The following is a 16,903-nucleotide window of genomic DNA, read 5'->3' as shown; positions in this document are numbered from 1 at the left end:
TGTGGTTGACCCCTGCCATTTAAAGTCATGCACCTTCACTGCCTCTGCTTCACTCCTTGGAGGACAAACTAAACAACATCAACACTCATAATGGGGTCAGAGTGTGCTTCTCCTGTCTCTCCTTTACTTTCTTAATTTTTATTCGTCATCTCTTAATGATCCTGATACAGATTCATTGGCAAATAGCTAAAAATTGGCCAATATGCCGGTCGAGCTCTGTTCTGATATGAGTTATATTTTGTGCTTTTCATTCATGGACTCGTGGGTTTTAAATTCAAATTGTTTAGACTTCAAATGATGATTTAAATGAAGATGAAAACAACAACTCAGACATCTGAAACAATGACAATAGTTTTTATGCTTGAGCTCAAGATTTTATCTTTAAGACAATTATACTTTCTCAGTATGTAGAAAATAAGACATAAACTATTAAACTAAGAAATATAATACGGATTGCAAGTGGAATGTGTGGGTAAGAGGAAAATAGCACTATAAAACAGAAATATGCAAGTAAATGTGTAATGTCTAGGACATTAATGTATTTTTCATATACAAATCTAAAAAATATATAAAAGCACAAGCCTGTGCACTGACATTGACATGAAACTGACTGACAGTGAAAAAACCCTAAATACAAATTTCAGTAATTCCTATTATAATTAATATTACTCAATTTGCATAGTTCTTGGCACAAAACTAGTTCCAAATTTAAATGTGGTCCCTGATCTAATACATAGCGAGAATTCCTATTCCCAGTATATTAATTAGCAAACCCAAGAATCTAGGAAATATTAAGACCGTTGCTAAACTCTGTATCAAAAAGTTTTAGCTGTAGCACAAGTATTCAAATTTTTAGACTAGTTGCCAGTTTTTAGATTGGCAAGTATGTGGGTGGACAATTTTCGATGAGCCACTGTGCAAAGGAAATCATCCCCTCATCTGAGCAACAATATCCAGAGAGGCAGTTTGTCAGAGCACAGCGCAGTCAGTCAGCCCTGAGCCCATCTGCTCCATAGGCTTACAGCACTGCCCTGAAAGACAGGGGGCAGCTTTGTGTGTGTGTGTGTGTGTGTGTGAGACATGTAACAAGACAGATGAATGCTTACAGACTGCTGGTGAGGAGGAAGGGACAGAAGGAAGTGAGGGAAAAGCTGTAGGGAGAAAGGTGTGGGATTTGACAGCAGTGAAAATGAAAGCAATCTAAAAGGAAGGAGAAGGTGTGAAAATCAGTCAATGTGTTGTAAACTGCGCACTGGGGAGAAGGTAAAAATCCAGTAAAACAAAAGAACAGAAATCAGTAAGAGGGAGGAAAAGAAAGAAAGAAAGAGAGAAAGAAAAAAGGAGAAAAATGGCTGCCAAGGGAGCAAAAGAGTTCAATGAGGTCAGTTTTTCAATGAGTTCAATGAGTGCCTAGATAAAGCAAAGAAGATACTTTTTCTTTTTTTCTTTGAGGAACGGTAATCAGATGGTACTGGAGGAGGAGATGTGTGGCAGCGTAACGTCTGATGCATGTGTTTATTCCAGAAAGGTGTGAGGGTGTAAATAAGTGTGAATATGTGAGACATATGCGTGTGAGAGATAATAATTGCCTACGGCTGGCTGAGATGTTAGAATTTCCATACCTTTGTTTTATGTTGTAAGGGTTTTGCAAGTTCAGGTGAAAAGTAATTGAATATTTTGTGTATGTGTGTGTGAGCGAACACACACACACGTATGCATACCTGGATGCATGTGTGAGTTATGTTATTAATAATAAATAGCGTACATGGATGTGCATTGGTGTGTGTGTGTGAGCAAAGCAGGCTAACCTTGCCCTAATTACAGTCTATCTATTCCATCAGTGCTGTGCTCTGGCCTATTTTCACAGCTATAAATTTACCACTCTCCCCTCTGTTGTGATAGATGACCCACTCATTTTAGCCCTTCTCTAAAGACTGTGAGCCAGAAAGGAAGTCAGTGAAAGACAGTGGCACCACTTCACTACTTCTGATGGCAGTGATGGAACTTTCCATGTCCTCGAAACTATTGAGTTCTGTTGTGGGCCACGCCTCTTAATCTTTGAATTCAGGTGTTTTCAGCCCCATCGACATGCCTTTACAAACATTTGTGAGAGAATGAGTTGTTCTAAAGACCTCAGTGAATCTAAGTGTGGTCTTTGAAAGGTGTCACGGTTACAAGAAATCAGTTCATGAAATTTCTCCCCTCCTGGATGTTCCACAATCAGCTGTGAGTGGTATTAGTGCAACATGGAAGTGCTTAGTCATAGCCACAAAGTGTCAGGCTACATAAAGTTACAGAGCGGGGTTGCCGGCTGCTGAGGCGCTTAGTGCATGAAAGTCACCAGCGCTCTGCTGACTCAATAACTGTAGACTTCCAAACCACCTCTGGCATCAACATCAGCAGAAAAACTGTGCACTAGAAGCTTCATGGCAAGTGCAAATGATGGTTATAAGGATCAATGGTTATCATGTGTTGGACTTGTGGACGATTCCCTGACGATCTTTTGGGACAACATACCTGTAACTGTAAAAACTCCATTGTTGTAGGATTAAAATGTAATATTAATAAAGTTCATGATCAACTTCAGCCAGTCATTAAACTATTTTTAAGAAACTTTGATAGAACATTTAGAGATAAGCTAAAATCCAAAACTCAAAAGACACAAAAACAACCGTGAACTTATATTCACTTTGAACCTTGTGATATTTGTAATCTGAAACAAAGTCTTCGCAGAAGAAATGGACATTGCTTACTAAAACTTCTGTATATTTTCATATTTGTAACTAACATAGAGATGAATATGCTGTGCACAGTGAAGCAGAAAGAGGGTTGTGGGCTGCAGCTGTGGCCTCTATCTCTGGATTTAGGGCAAATCTGAAGGACTAATGCAAACAGACAGTGAGATGTGCATGCAAACACAGAGAGACTAGCGTGTTTTTATGAATGTATATTAAATGCTTGAATGCAAAGACACCATTCAAGTACATGTTCTCACACAAAGAGAACCATTTTGTACACCAGGATGTACTACAAAGGCAAAAACACAGTGGTATCCTCACTGGTGTCCTCAGTATTTAGCCACTCTGTTTAATCAGGTTAAACCTGACTGACTGCATGTAGATAATAAACAGCCATGTAAAGGGCAAAAAATAGATGGTTTGCAAAAATATATTAGACGGCCATCTTTTTCTTTTGACAGTGACTTACCCCTTTACTAACTTGTTATAAATATGTGAACAATTGGAAGAAAAGGAGAAGCTGGTCCACTGGTTACACTGGAAGCCCCATTGTTGACTATTTGATGGATTTCCAGAGTGATCAAGAGTAAACTTTGTCAAATGTGAAAGATTAAAAAACAGCTTAAAGCCCTCACTGCGTAGCTTCATCTTAGTGACACCCTGTGCTCTCTGTGAGCTGCTGCATTGCATGTGTATGAGCTCGGAGCTGTCAACCACAGACTGTTATGAACATCCACAGCGCAGCTATAAATTCCACCGGGATATGCTTCGAACTTCACCTACTCAAAACGTCCTTGGTGTTAAACACAATGGCCATACTTCAGTCTGACATACGCATACAGCCTTGACCCCACACACAGGAAGCATCAGTGGAATGCAGTTTTTTTTTTTTGCTTTAAAAGTGAATGTCACTTCCTGTTAGGAGGTGTGGGATCATCAGGAAGTGGGTCAACCCTGCGTTCATGACTCACAATCCCCATGCGACGTCACAGTAATACCCTAATGGCAGTCTGTCAAGTTATCAACCCGTCGGTAGCGCTGGGACGAGCCACTGTCATGTCACAAAGTCAGCAGGAAAGGCAGAGATGCTACATGTAGTATCTCAACAGAGCCTTGACATTTAGAAAACATGAGATGCAGCCTTTACATAGCTGCTGCTGCCAAAATCACATGGATGCAAGTTAAAAAACATGCTTTTACAAAAGGCAAGCTGACTGTATGCCAGAGGAAAGAGGTATATAAATATACAGATTTATTAAGAGCTATTTCTGATAATAATGACTATAGTATTTTAGCAACATTTGGTATGGTTGGGTCCAAAAACCATTTTAAGTTAAATACTCTTGCTGACTCACTGACATTTCAGGCACTATTCATCATCATTTTGCATCATCACTGACAGCTGCATAAAGGGTCATTCTAAAAGTTGGAAAATGTGGTGCATTACATTGGGGAATAAGTAAATAAATGGTACTATATAATGCATACTGAGTGAATTCAGCCACAGGCTAAAATATGCATAAAGCAGAGAGCATAAAAATAAATGCACGGCTTGTGTCATGAAAGTAACTTAAAAGATTAGCATGAATATTTTCTCAGTATTGCTGGCAGTTGTTTGCTAGTAGCTTAGACTTGACAAATTCATAACATAGCAGCCACAAGTTTCTGCAAGTATCGCTGAACAAAAGGTTCAGGAATATTTTTACTTCCAGGAGATGAGGGTGACTTAGTTGCTTTAAGCCACAACAGCTATTAGACACAGTGAATCAATGAGCCAAATGTCTAGATGCAAACACTGGGTTTGAATTACTGCCTAACATTTGAACTGCCCCTGCAAACCAGTTAAATTAAACTTACTTGTCTAAATATGTATAAATACATTGATTTTGAGTTAAAAGTAATATATGAAGTTATATATTGTGTCAAATGCACACAAATAATTGTAAATAACTAAGGTATTTAAATAAGATGTAATAAGATATAACTCAGCGGAAACAGCCTGAGGGACACAGACGCAGGATCAGATTGTTTTAAGGCTGTGCCAATCCCAGATTAGACTCTGGTGGGTCTCCATAATTGAGGTTTTGCTGACACGTGACTACTGAACACATGACAATAAATTGTTTGTCATTTTGGGTGTATGTAAATCATGGTCAATATATCATTACAGCCTGGTTATCAGTATCAGATGACAAACATCTACCTCACTCCAGTAACATTATTTTTATTTCAGAAGATTATTATTTTTTGTTTCTTTTGTTTTCTTTTTTGTTTTTGTTAAACCTACTGACTCACCGATATTCAAGCTCAACACACATGTGCTCGTACTAAAATCCTTAAAACTTAACAAGGAGCCCTGTCACCACTGGCAGGGTATACTCTGGATGAGTTAACCGACCATCACAGGGCTGACACAGAGAGACAGGCAAACATTCATACTCAGCTTTACATGTAAGGCTAGTTTAGAATCACCTGTTAGCCTTTAAAACATGTTTTTGAAATGTGGGAGGAAGCCAGAGTACATCAGCAGGAACATGGAGAACATTTAGACTCCACACAGAAAGGTCCCAGTCAGGCCACGAGATTCAATGTGATAGAAATGCATCGGTGACAATGCTAACATCCCAATTTTGATTGTGCTCATGAGGAATTAAGCCACAGTCCACTGAACAACAACCATCCTCAATGGACAGTCAGTAAATTTACTGTGTAGCAGCACAAGCTTTTCTATATTTTTGAAACTCGCAAAAGCAAAGGAGGCATAATTCGATGAGCTCTCATGTAATGGAGGCAATGAAGCTGCTGCCGGGAATTCTAGGGGAGAAGGAAGGGGGGACTCATCTGTCCTGATGCAGGAACTGATCGGTGGCCTGACTGAACTGAATCACATTACAGTCATTTTTGCAGGGAACAACAGGAAGCTTGTTACTCATACATGATCCTCAGCTCAGTAATCAGCAGTGTGGGCAACACTGGCAGTCAGCATCTGCAGAATGTCTTCCTGCAGTCTCCTTTCAGTATTATAATATAACAGTGTTTCTGATAATATACATTTTGCACTATATGTCAGACACAAGTAGCAGCAAATATCCCCCCACGCCCCCCTATGCACACATCCAATTGTTGACACCCTAGGCTGTCATCTAGTTGACCTATACCAAACCATAGCTTGATACAGTGACCTATGATCAAAATGCCTCTTTCTACCCCTGAGTTATACTGTTTAATAATGCAAGCAAGACAATTTTGTTTTTTTCAGAAAATTATAAAATTGACCTTAAAAGTTTAACACATTAAAATGTCAAACCTTCATCATTTTCTCCCGTCTTATGACATTTCATGATCTTTTGCATTAATTACTATTCAGTTTATTCTTGTTTTTTGCTGTTTGACAGTTTCTGTTCAGTTTGAGTCCAAGTCAGTGTTTGTAAACCCTCCGAGTTTTGGTTGAAATGAAAATCTTATCACGCTGGTGTTAAGCATAATCATTACAGTCGCATTCGTCCTTTTGATCTGATGTATTGGGATGCCAACAACAGCTAAAGAGAGACTGATACAGATGGAGTAGGCCCTGTATATATTCAGCTGTAACTTGTATTATTTCTGTTCAGATATACACAGTAAATCTATTGAGTATGAATAAAAAAAGGGCATACCGTATTTTCCGCACTTTAAGGCGCACTTAAAATCCTTTAATTTTCTCAAAAATCGACAGTGCGCCTTATAATCTGGTGCTTCTTATGTATGAATTCTGGTTGTGCTTACTGACCTCGAACCGATTTTATGTGGTACACAGCGCTCAAAAATCTGTCAAAAAATGTTTTAGTACGACTTTGGTAAGCTACGAGGCTGCACCACTTGATGGATTGTTGGAGCATTACGGCTAACGTAGTCAGGAGCCTCGCAGACTCTGAGTTATCTGGGTCCAAAACTCAGTCCGCTTCAGGTCCTAAAGCCCAACAAACAATACGGCATCACTGAGAGTTAAAAACTGTCTAAATTCTTTCATCTTTAATAAAATGATCAGCTTTATCAGGTGTAACAATTAAGTTTAACATCCAGGCATCCATGAAAACAGATTTTATTAAATTTAACGGAGTTAGAAGTTAGCCGGAAGTTAGCTCGCTAGTTTCCACCTAAACATGATATAGCATGTTCTGACTGAGAGATTTCTGAAAAAATTCAAAAGTACAGCTCTGCTGTCACTTCCAACATAAATGAAAACAGAAAACTAAACAGTACTGATGTTTATAGAGTTACTGAAGTTGGGCTAGCTGGTATATAATGATGTGCTACGTGCTATATTAGCATAACATAAACACAGTGAAGCTGGAGGATGAACGCTAACTTTTTTCCACTCGATAAAAGTTAATGTGAGAGTTCCCGATGGTTAGAGACAAATGCAATCGCATGGCAGGATGCTGTAAACGGACCAAACTTCAGTCAGGAGAACAACTGAGATAATCCTTCCAGAATACGAGGTTAGTCATTAATATGCTGCAATAGCATGGGAATAGAGCAGCTGTGAGGGAATTCAACATTAATGAATGAATGGTACGGAAGTGAAGGAAGCAAGAAGAATGGGTTGAATAAAGTTTGGCTTATCTGACTGTTTTATTTCACGTAATGTGATTAATAATCCGGTGCGCCTTATAGTCTGAAAAATACAGCAAGTATTTCCAAAATTTTGAAACTCACAAAAACAAAGTAATCCAAGTTCAGTGCTGAGTCTTTTTATCTACAATCCATAAAGGCTGAAAAAGTTCTATTACTCTTTTGAGTCGTTTTTAGGGTGTGATTTACAAATTAAGGCATTTTAGTACTTTATAAGTCTTCTTAATCAACAATTTCCCGTGAGGTTTCCTTCCCTCTGTGTTTGAATATCACCACTGAGACTCATTACCCTATTAAACTGCACTAAAGCAGGTAATGTGGATCTCCGCTAATAGGATTTCTGAGTCAGAGAAGATATTGACCTTGACAAGAAGGGATGCGCATTTCTGAGCAAATTCATCCTGATATATTAGACCATATACATTTAGCAAATGTTTTGTCTCAAGTGACTCTTCTAAAAATAAACAGATTTCAGAGGCAGAAGTACATGTCATCTCTGGGGATGAAACAGCGTTTCATTTTTGCTTTTTAGGTATCAAGCAACAAAGGAGAGAAAAACGGAATGGTGCATGTCACAGTTACGATGTGATTGTGGGCAGCATATTAAAAGGCAGCAGGAAATGGGATGAAATAATCTGTATTCTCTGGAAGAGATAGTTTATATTCTATGTGTAGGACAGTAAGAGCCCTTTAATGCTAAAAATGATTTCCACGCTTGCTTCTTACTGTCTGCACACATAAGAGGCTTTTTAATAGCAAAGGATGAGCTCTTCATATTGCAAGTGCATAGAGAGACAAAACAGGAGTGGGAAAGTGAAGAGACAAAATAAGTTTTACACTGGAATTGGGTAAAATTGCCACAGTCTTCCTGTTCTTGTGTGCAGACAACTAGGGCAGAGTAATGCATCAATCATGACTGTGCAGTGCAGCCCCGCTCTCAACCCTACCTTCTCAGAGCGTGCTCAGTTTTGATCACAATGTTTCAGTACTGCAGTTGCAACCCTTTTCCTCCTTTCTTCACAAAGCCGTCATTGTTCATATTATTTCTTGTCAAATGCTGCTTGAATTGAAAAAAAAAAGTTGTGTGGTTAATTTTTTATCAGTGCACTTTTGGTACACAGGTACTATACAAAAGCCTGTGTCGAATGCAAACTTTTGATCCAATTTCAACACCTCTAGCATGGCCTATTGTTAGTGTGATGTCTGCTATACCCTATCATCCTCCACCCTAGGGAGACTCCCATCAGGGGTGTTATGGAATGGATTGAGAGAAGACCTGTGATTGGAGTTTCCTGTTATCTCCTTACCACAGCAACACAGCTGGCAGGACCACTGTTTCTGCAGGAAAGTGGCTGTATGTGTGAACATGTGTGCCTATGTGTTGGCCTGAAGAAGTGTCTGTTCATTTGCCTGTGAGTATAAATGTCAAGGGCCATATCTGCATACTAATGCGTTTCTCTGTGTGTATGTGTGACGTGATATAAGAAAACATAAAGACTGCATCGTCTTTGTGTATATTTTTAGGGGTATATAGACTGAGTATATGACAGCTAGTCAGCTTTTGGATATATGCTGTGTCCTAATCCTTCATTTAAATATGGACACAGTATAAAACTTCCATTAAAATGACCAAATGGAGAAAGTGCCAAATACAAGGCATTTTATTTGAACAACTCCTGCTCTGCACAAAGATGCGACATTGCAGACACAATGCTAAATATTACAACTGTGGTTTCTCTATTTTCACGGTTTGACATTATTATATTACACAGTTATGCCAGAATTGTACTAAAAGTTGATATCTGTGGTCATTTTTGTCTCTATACTTATTTTTTACCCACTATGTATATATATATATATATATATATATATACATATGTATGTATAAGGAAATAAACTGGTAGAAAAATAGGGCAAGCTGTTTCCCAGAGAATCAACAAGCTTAAATAGGCAGATAATTGAATTTATTTAACCAAAAATAAGAATGAGAAACAACCCTTCAAATTATAGACATTTCTAGAATAATGAGAAATGTTCCTTAGGATGAATTTCCTAGTTGATTAAATGTGGCAAAAACCCAAATAAACTGAGTTATGTAAGAAGAAGAAAGCACGCAAGAAACAATCAGGATGTAATGGACAAGGTCAAAAATACAGTTTAAATCTAATTAAAATCATCTAATTTTAAACGCCATCAATATTTCAAACACTTTCAAACACAGATAATATTGAATTTACACAATGTTTGGTGAGTGTGGCTAACCTTCCCTGCAGGTTTACATCAACTAACATGTTTGCAATGAATGTGACCCTAACGAATGAATGAATGAACGCCCAACTGTGCTGTTTTTACGAGACGTCTAAAATGTAACTCACTTTTCCACCTTGCTGGTTTACAACATCCTGGCACGGACACATGAGAGGCTGCTGACTTGCAAATCCTAGTGAGAAAATATTATTATCCACCTCTGAGGGCTTCAGTTCTACAGGGTGTTTTATGGGTTCAACATAGTTCTCCGTTGGCACTGCATCGGCAGACAGCAGGGAACGCCTGTTGCCAGAAAGAGGGAGTATCCAAAGGTAAAACTGATTTGTGCTGTTGCTGATCCTCCAGCCAACTCCACAGAGGAGCAAAGTTACAAAATACAAAGAGCTGAAGTGAAACCGAGTGTTAAAAACAATGAAAAATGTCCACTGTAGCTACTGTCTGTGCTTTTTTTATTTTTATAATCACTGATTTTTGTTGTTGTTTGTTCTTCTATTACTGTCACTCTCTTTCCTGTTTCAGCCCACTTGTCAATCAATTGGCATCTGACCCACACAGAGTTGGGTCAGATGCTAGGTGGTGTTGGCTTTCTGAAGCTCTGCATGGGAATGTTTGCATGGGTTGAAAGCCATCTCTGTAGGGTCCATAAGTAGTTACCTATTAAAACAGACACAACTGTCTGTTTTAATGATTGATGCTAATGCTAGCCACCATGGCTTGGTAGGGAAAAATTTGTCTTCCCAGATTAGCTGTGAGTGGCTGCTGGCAGGTACATGGCTAAAGCCCCAACCACACAGGGCTAGAGATCAGTTAGAGACATGCTGGTAAATACCAGTTGCTAGGAAAAATGTGTATTCCCTGATAGACTTTGATGGGTAGCTGGAGGTTGCTGGAAATCGCTAGGTGAAATTGGTCAAAAAGAGGTACTCTTTGAGATGGTGCTCCACTGAAAACTTCCTTGTGATTTCTTTGGTTGTTGCAGATTGCTGATGTTGCCCATAGAAGATGCTGATTCGTCTGCAAAACACTTTCCAGCTTCTCACTAAATTGTAGTGAAACTGTGATGGGTATAGGACAAATAAATAAAAAGTGGATCTTTTGAAATTTGTTGGTTTCAGTGAAAGGCACAGCTTTTATTTTGAAAGAGAGTGCTCTCTGTTTGCTTTATGCTATTTCAAGTTTCATTATAGCTTGGTGTTTAATTAGCAAATGTTTGCACATAAGTCAACATCTTTCATGTAAACAAAGTGAGATCTTGGCAATCCGCTAGCCCCTAAAGTAATCACAAAGAAGTTTTTGGTGCAGAATTCTCTCTGCTACCCATTTCACTCAGTGACAGCCAGCAGCCTGCAACAACTCCTCGCCAACCATTCAGGAAATACACAGGAGGTTGTCGAACAGTCTCTAGGGCCTAAGCTTATTACTCAAGGTCTTCAGTAGTTGGATTTCTAGCCACGGTTACAGTAAATGTGCCCCCAAAAAGCTGAATATTTACCACCATTAACACAAAGTCATTGACTAGCATATAAAGCATTTAGCTACTAATGACTTAGTTTTTCCCTCCAGAGTTAGCGAAGAAACAAAGCATAAATGCTGAATGGTGATTTTATAATTGCCTAGTAAACAAAATGCAAATGATGTGTCTGCTAATTCTCATAGTTTGTAAGTGGGAAGCATACTATATGATCGCCATTAAATAATACCAGATAGTCAACAGATTTTTGAACTGCCCCAAGCTGTCCAAACAAAATCAAACATTACAATGTTTACAGGATAATATGACACAAACGCGATGCTTTTGCAGTGTCTTTGTTATCTAGTCTTGAGTCAAACCTCGAAACAAAAGACCACACTGGGTGCCACTCCTGTCAGCTAAGAACAGAAAACAGGCTGCAGTTCACACTGGGTCATAATATGATACAAATGGGACGTTTTGGAGTGCTTTTGTTGTGTGGGCCTGAGCTTGCTACAGCATGCTTTTAGAAGGGAATGCACTATGAAAGACCGCAGCATAGACTTCACCCTAAAATCCCATGTGTACAGCTGCGGTGCTTCTCTGAAAGTTACAGCTTCTTATCTTTTTCTGTAAGCAGCACTGAGCGACTATACTGCCTCAAGAACTGCTTCAAAGCGACAACAGCAGTTTCCAGGTATACAGAGTGCCAGTCTTGCAGGGCTTTAAATGGAAGCACCGAATCTCCTGGAAAACCCACTGTAAAGTCTCAAATCCTCATCCATTATTGATAGAGCCTTAAGCCTTCCATGCACTTGGGATGACAAACTAAAACCAAAGGCGGCGAGTCCGTAGCACGATACAGAGGGAAAGGGTATTGTTTGAAATTTGAATTTCAATCGTTTCTCCTGAGGAGTGTCATCCTTTGATGTCCCACCAGAATGTCTGCAAGGGATAGCAATTAGCTGCTAATAAATTAGTGTATGTCAGTGGCAAACCCTGTCCCTGATGGTTACTGAGGTGAAGTGAGGGAAAGGTTTGGGGTACAAGGTTGTGACTCTGTGCATGCATGAGTGTTTGTGTACTCAATTATAACTTTCAGTCAGTTTAATTAATTTAAAAGCAACATTACCAGCGAAGCGCTGAGGTCAGCCAAGGGACTTACATTGGCAGCTCATTTCTCAGAAGCCTCGATCTGAGTTGGGGGAGCTCTTCTGGAAGATATACAAAGAAACAGTGTTTCAACATTTCTGTGTGTTATGAACTCATATAATCATGTCATGCTTTCCTTGTTAAGTGACAAGAAAACCTAAGCTGTTTTGCGACAGACACCTACACAAACACACACACACACACATATTATACACACGGGGAGCACACGGAGCTGAGGATAAGGCTTTGCCATGCAGCATTGCAAATCAGGACAAAATATACTGATTGTGAATCAGTGCCTGAGGGCAACTTGTATGCAGGCTCAGGCCAGCAAAGTAGCAAGCAGCTCCACCTTGTTGTCTCTGCTTTACGCCTGAGTGTCCTACTTTCGCTCTCTTTTGCCTCTCCCACACCTTGGAGGATATTACAAAGGCACAGAGTTGCTTTAGGACATTTCAATCATGGCAATCTCCCACTCATTCATATTCCGGCTGGTTTTATAACACCTGCAGTGTTACAGAAACGATGGCAGCGTGGGATCACAAATCTTTTGACCCCAGGCCTTTCAAAGCAGTCGTCCACTCACTGTTTTGTCCTGTGTGGACTCTGTGATATAATAGACTCCACACAGAGGAGTATGATCAGTGCTTGGACAAAAAAAGTCTCTATGTGGACAGCTTTCTTTTTAATTTCATGTTGCCTTAGTTAGGAAAAGAAGAGAAGGAGTTCAGGCTTCTCACCGGAAAGTACAAAAGGTCCACACTTTGACAAGTGCCATCTAAAATCCTGGGAGAACCACCCTCGAAGGTCAGGCATCAAACGGCATCCCAGAACTCTTATTTTGCATTATGGATTGAGCTTCTCCTCAGGACTTCAGTGAAAAGAAGGCTTTGTTCATCAATGCCACAAGGACTAAAATATACAGTGAGTAGAAGGGCACAACCTTGGTGTTAGTATTCAGTGTGCAGAGTGTGTCATGCCAAGGCTTCATCCTGAAGTATGACAACTTTCGAAAATATTCTCTTTGATGTTTTTACGCATTCATGTGGGAAGCAAACAAAGAGTGTGGATGCCACACAAACAACGCAAGCATTCAATGCAAACGAAGATACAAAACCCGCCCATAAGATCTTTCGTGCAGGTTTAAAGACAACAGCGGAGTTTAGACATAAATATATATATAAATGAGCTGTCAGTCAGAACTGATGAGAGTAGGTTATTGTTTAAAATAGATGAGGGTAATTAAAATTCAAAATACCCTGTTTGAGCAATTTTAAATCTGGTGACCCACTCAAGTGAAAACTCCTGCAAATTTATGTAATAAATAGTGCTGTCAGTGTTAATCTCAATAAAACACCATAACCGCATTGACGTGCCGTGCGTGGGGCTGCACGGCGTCAATGCATAAGTGCGGTTAGCTCGTTAATGCGTTAGTGCCGTCCAGCCCCATGCACGGGGCGATCCTTGTCAACTCAATAACGGAGATTTGCGGCGTTAATGCGGTTATGGTGTTAACGTCATTTTAACGAGATAACGCTGACAGCACTTGTAATAAATTTCTGGCAACTTATACTATGTGGGTAAGTTTTAGAGAGAAATGCATGCCACATCTGCATTTCTATCAGTGCGACAACAGTTCTGTGAGGAAACAGTAGTTATTTTAAATTAAAACATTGACAAATGACTTTAATATTCAGAATTGAGGTGGTGTAATATCATAACTCTGTTGATCAAAAGAGTTATGTTTTCTTAGCCACAATGCCTTTTTGCACACGTAAACTGTAATTCTTTCAGACATTTGAATGCACGGAACCGTGAACTAACTGAGCTGGTTTCCTTCCTGTAACCTCAAAGTGTTACATATTTCTATGGGCAAAACAATGTTAGTGGTGACCCCTGACAATCTCAACATCTTATCATACCGCTAAGTAGCAGAAAAATAGTAGAACCTATTAAGGCAATGTCAAAATGGCAAGAAAAAAACAAAGTTATTTCTGAGCAGATTATCAAACTAATGGATGAGTTTAAAGTTTTTTGACAGTATGGGAGTGTCCCTGTTGCTGGCATCAATAACATGATACAGCAGGCTGCCCTTCAGCCACATTCAGAGGTGGACCCTTATAGAAAATGCCATGTTCCTAAACCACAACTCAGAAATGGCTATAGACACAGCATTGGGCCTTGAACATCCACAATCATTGTGAAATATGTAAGAAAAAAACACACACAGAGGTTAGCTTTGATTTTCGGGACAGAATCAACAAACACAAAACTCAAAAGTGCTGTGACCTTTTCTGATAAAATGTCAAGAAAAATTGCAAAGATGCAAACACACATACACACACACACACACACACCTCTTAACAGTGTTAAAGGTCATCTCGTATTGGCTGTAAAGTGTTATTCAAAAGAATCTAAATGGCAAGAACAAGAACATAACCAAACCTGGCCCCTAACAAGAACAATCACCAGTATGGATCGCAGTTATTTTGACACAGAGTAAAAAATGTACCTACAACTAATGTTTATGGCAAAGCTGATTCTTCTTCATGTTTCCCATGTGCACCCACATGCATCCTTCTTCAACTCACTGAAAGAACAGACACATCTACACAACTTTAAAACCATTCACAGAGCACAGATGAACTTGAATGGAAGACAAATGAACTTTATGGTGTTTTATGCATTGAATTGTGAATGGGATTCATGCCAAACCACTCTGGCCTTGCTTCACTGCCCACTGCAAATTTGAAGGATTAATGTCAAAATGCACTTCACAGCACCGGGTTTGTTGGGGGCCAGAGTGAGATAAATTAGAAATGAGATTAGAAAACCGATTGAGGCGTCAGGCTGGAGGGATCTGCTGATTAGGCTCTTCATTTATGGAATGCATTATAAATATCTGCTTTGGGAAATTTCAGGAACTGTGCAGGAAAATCCCAGTAGATCAGCAAGCGTCTCTGACATTTGCAGAGAATGGTGTGAAAAACAGAAAATACCCCGGTTGCCTTTTGATGCCAGAGGTCAGAGGAGGCCAGGAGGGCAATAGTAACTCAAATGCCCCCTTGTTATAACCAAGGTATGCAAAAGAGGATTTCTGAACACATCAACACATCAAACCTTTAAACAGATGGGCTACAGCAGCAGAAGACCAAACCGAGTGCAAACTGGTTTCTTGCACATGAGAGTTTATTGTACTCAAATGGCTGCCACAATCACCCGATCTCAATCCAACAGAGCACCTTTGGGATGTGGTGGAACAGGATATTTGCATCATGGATGTGAAGTCGACAAAACTGCAGCAACTGTGAGATGCTATCACATCAATATAAGCCTCTGAGGAATGTCACCACGTCTCATGACAGCTAAAACATGGATTATACTTAAAACAGTTTGTTATCAGGTATTTCTGCTGTGTGTTTCAGTGAAGCTTTGGCATACATGTTTTAGTACATGCACAAGCAGGTGCACATGAACACACTACACTATACTATTGAACTACATATAAACGCTGGCCTGTAAAGACCTCTTTAAGTGCTCTTGACTCTCATTGTGGTCTGAAGTGGAAGTTAGGGAGCTCTACAAAGTTTCCCTTGCAACCCAGAGAGACTGCTAAAGAACAAGAAAGGTTATTGCTGTGTTACCGCTCTTTTTGAAATATAACTACTTCTTGTTGATCTGTTGCAATACAGCTGAAATTTCCAGTTACCCAGCACATTCTGAATCCACTTTTTCCCCATCTGCATAAAACCAAAAGCAGAAGCAGCAGCTCATAGAGGTAGGACACACCAGATTCTAACTTTGAATCCAGATGCAAGTCACTTCAAATGCTCCAGTTCATCCCATATTTGTCTTAATAAAGTTGCAATTAATATCCACGTCTGTCCACATATGCACTAATGCTAATACTTTCTATTACATTTTATGAGGTCAGTGTAAATTTGGAACTTTCACTGACAGTCAGTGTACTCAGGCAAACGTTCGAGCCAAATTTAAAAAAAAAATCTGTGATGATGTTTAAATCGTGAGGACATGAAATCGCACTAAACGACAGTTACTGGTATTTAACACCAGACATATGCTAGTGTTAAATAAACCATCATATGTTTGGTGTATTTTGAGTGGCTCAATGAACATAATTTGATTCATTTGTGCACTGGCAATATCCAGCCGGTATTTAATTATGATTCGGGTTAAGGCCTGTATAACAACCCTGGTTGTTAGAAATTATATTTCTATATACCTGAACTAAAACAGCAAATATCTGTTGAGGGAAATGTAATCACAGCTGTTTTACATTAATACAATCATAGCTCTCTTTAGGCACTCATCTGATGAAGTTTAATCCTTGGAAAAAGTGCACAGACACATGAGTTACAACATGCTTATTTATATTTAATCAAAACCTGAACCAGTTTATAAATTATGCCTAAAAATAACTGGGAAAATTGGGTTGTAAAGACAAAACCTTAAGGACACTGATATATTAAAGTGTCGGGCCTTGAAATGACTCAGAGATCGAGGCTATAGATTTGAGCAGATACAGGTAAGTACATTGATGTGCTTGTATGCTAAAATTGCAAAACAGAAACAATAACATTAATACTAACACTACTGCTAATAATAAGAATAACAACAACTAAAAGCGTTCACACCACTTACCAGTGTTAGACCCTGACTG

The 16,903-nt window shown here is 39.3% G+C and overlaps 1 protein-coding gene across 7 annotated transcripts in view; it reads right to left on the bottom strand.

The window, feature by feature from the left end:
- Positions 1 to 16,903, bottom strand: part of dlgap4b (discs, large (Drosophila) homolog-associated protein 4b) — a 113,784-nt gene that overhangs the window by 31,427 nt on the left and 65,454 nt on the right. For 3 of the 7 annotated variants that reach the window (XM_063474463.1, XM_063474468.1, XM_063474469.1), the window contains exon 3: positions 12,203 to 12,284. The exons of 1 other annotated variant lie outside the window; for it this stretch is intronic. The gene's annotated coding sequence lies outside the window, so the exon portion shown is untranslated. The remainder of the gene's footprint in view (positions 1 to 12,202; positions 12,285 to 16,903) is intronic. 3 more of the 7 variants (XM_063474464.1, XM_063474466.1, XM_063474465.1) reach the window with 3 other exon arrangements.

This window comes from Pelmatolapia mariae, linkage group LG5 (assembly GCF_036321145.2).
Source record: "Pelmatolapia mariae isolate MD_Pm_ZW linkage group LG5, Pm_UMD_F_2, whole genome shotgun sequence".
NCBI lineage: Eukaryota > Metazoa > Chordata > Actinopteri > Cichliformes > Cichlidae > Pelmatolapia > Pelmatolapia mariae.
Note: the sequence above shows the minus strand (reverse complement) of the source record. Positions and strands in the feature narration are given on the sequence as shown.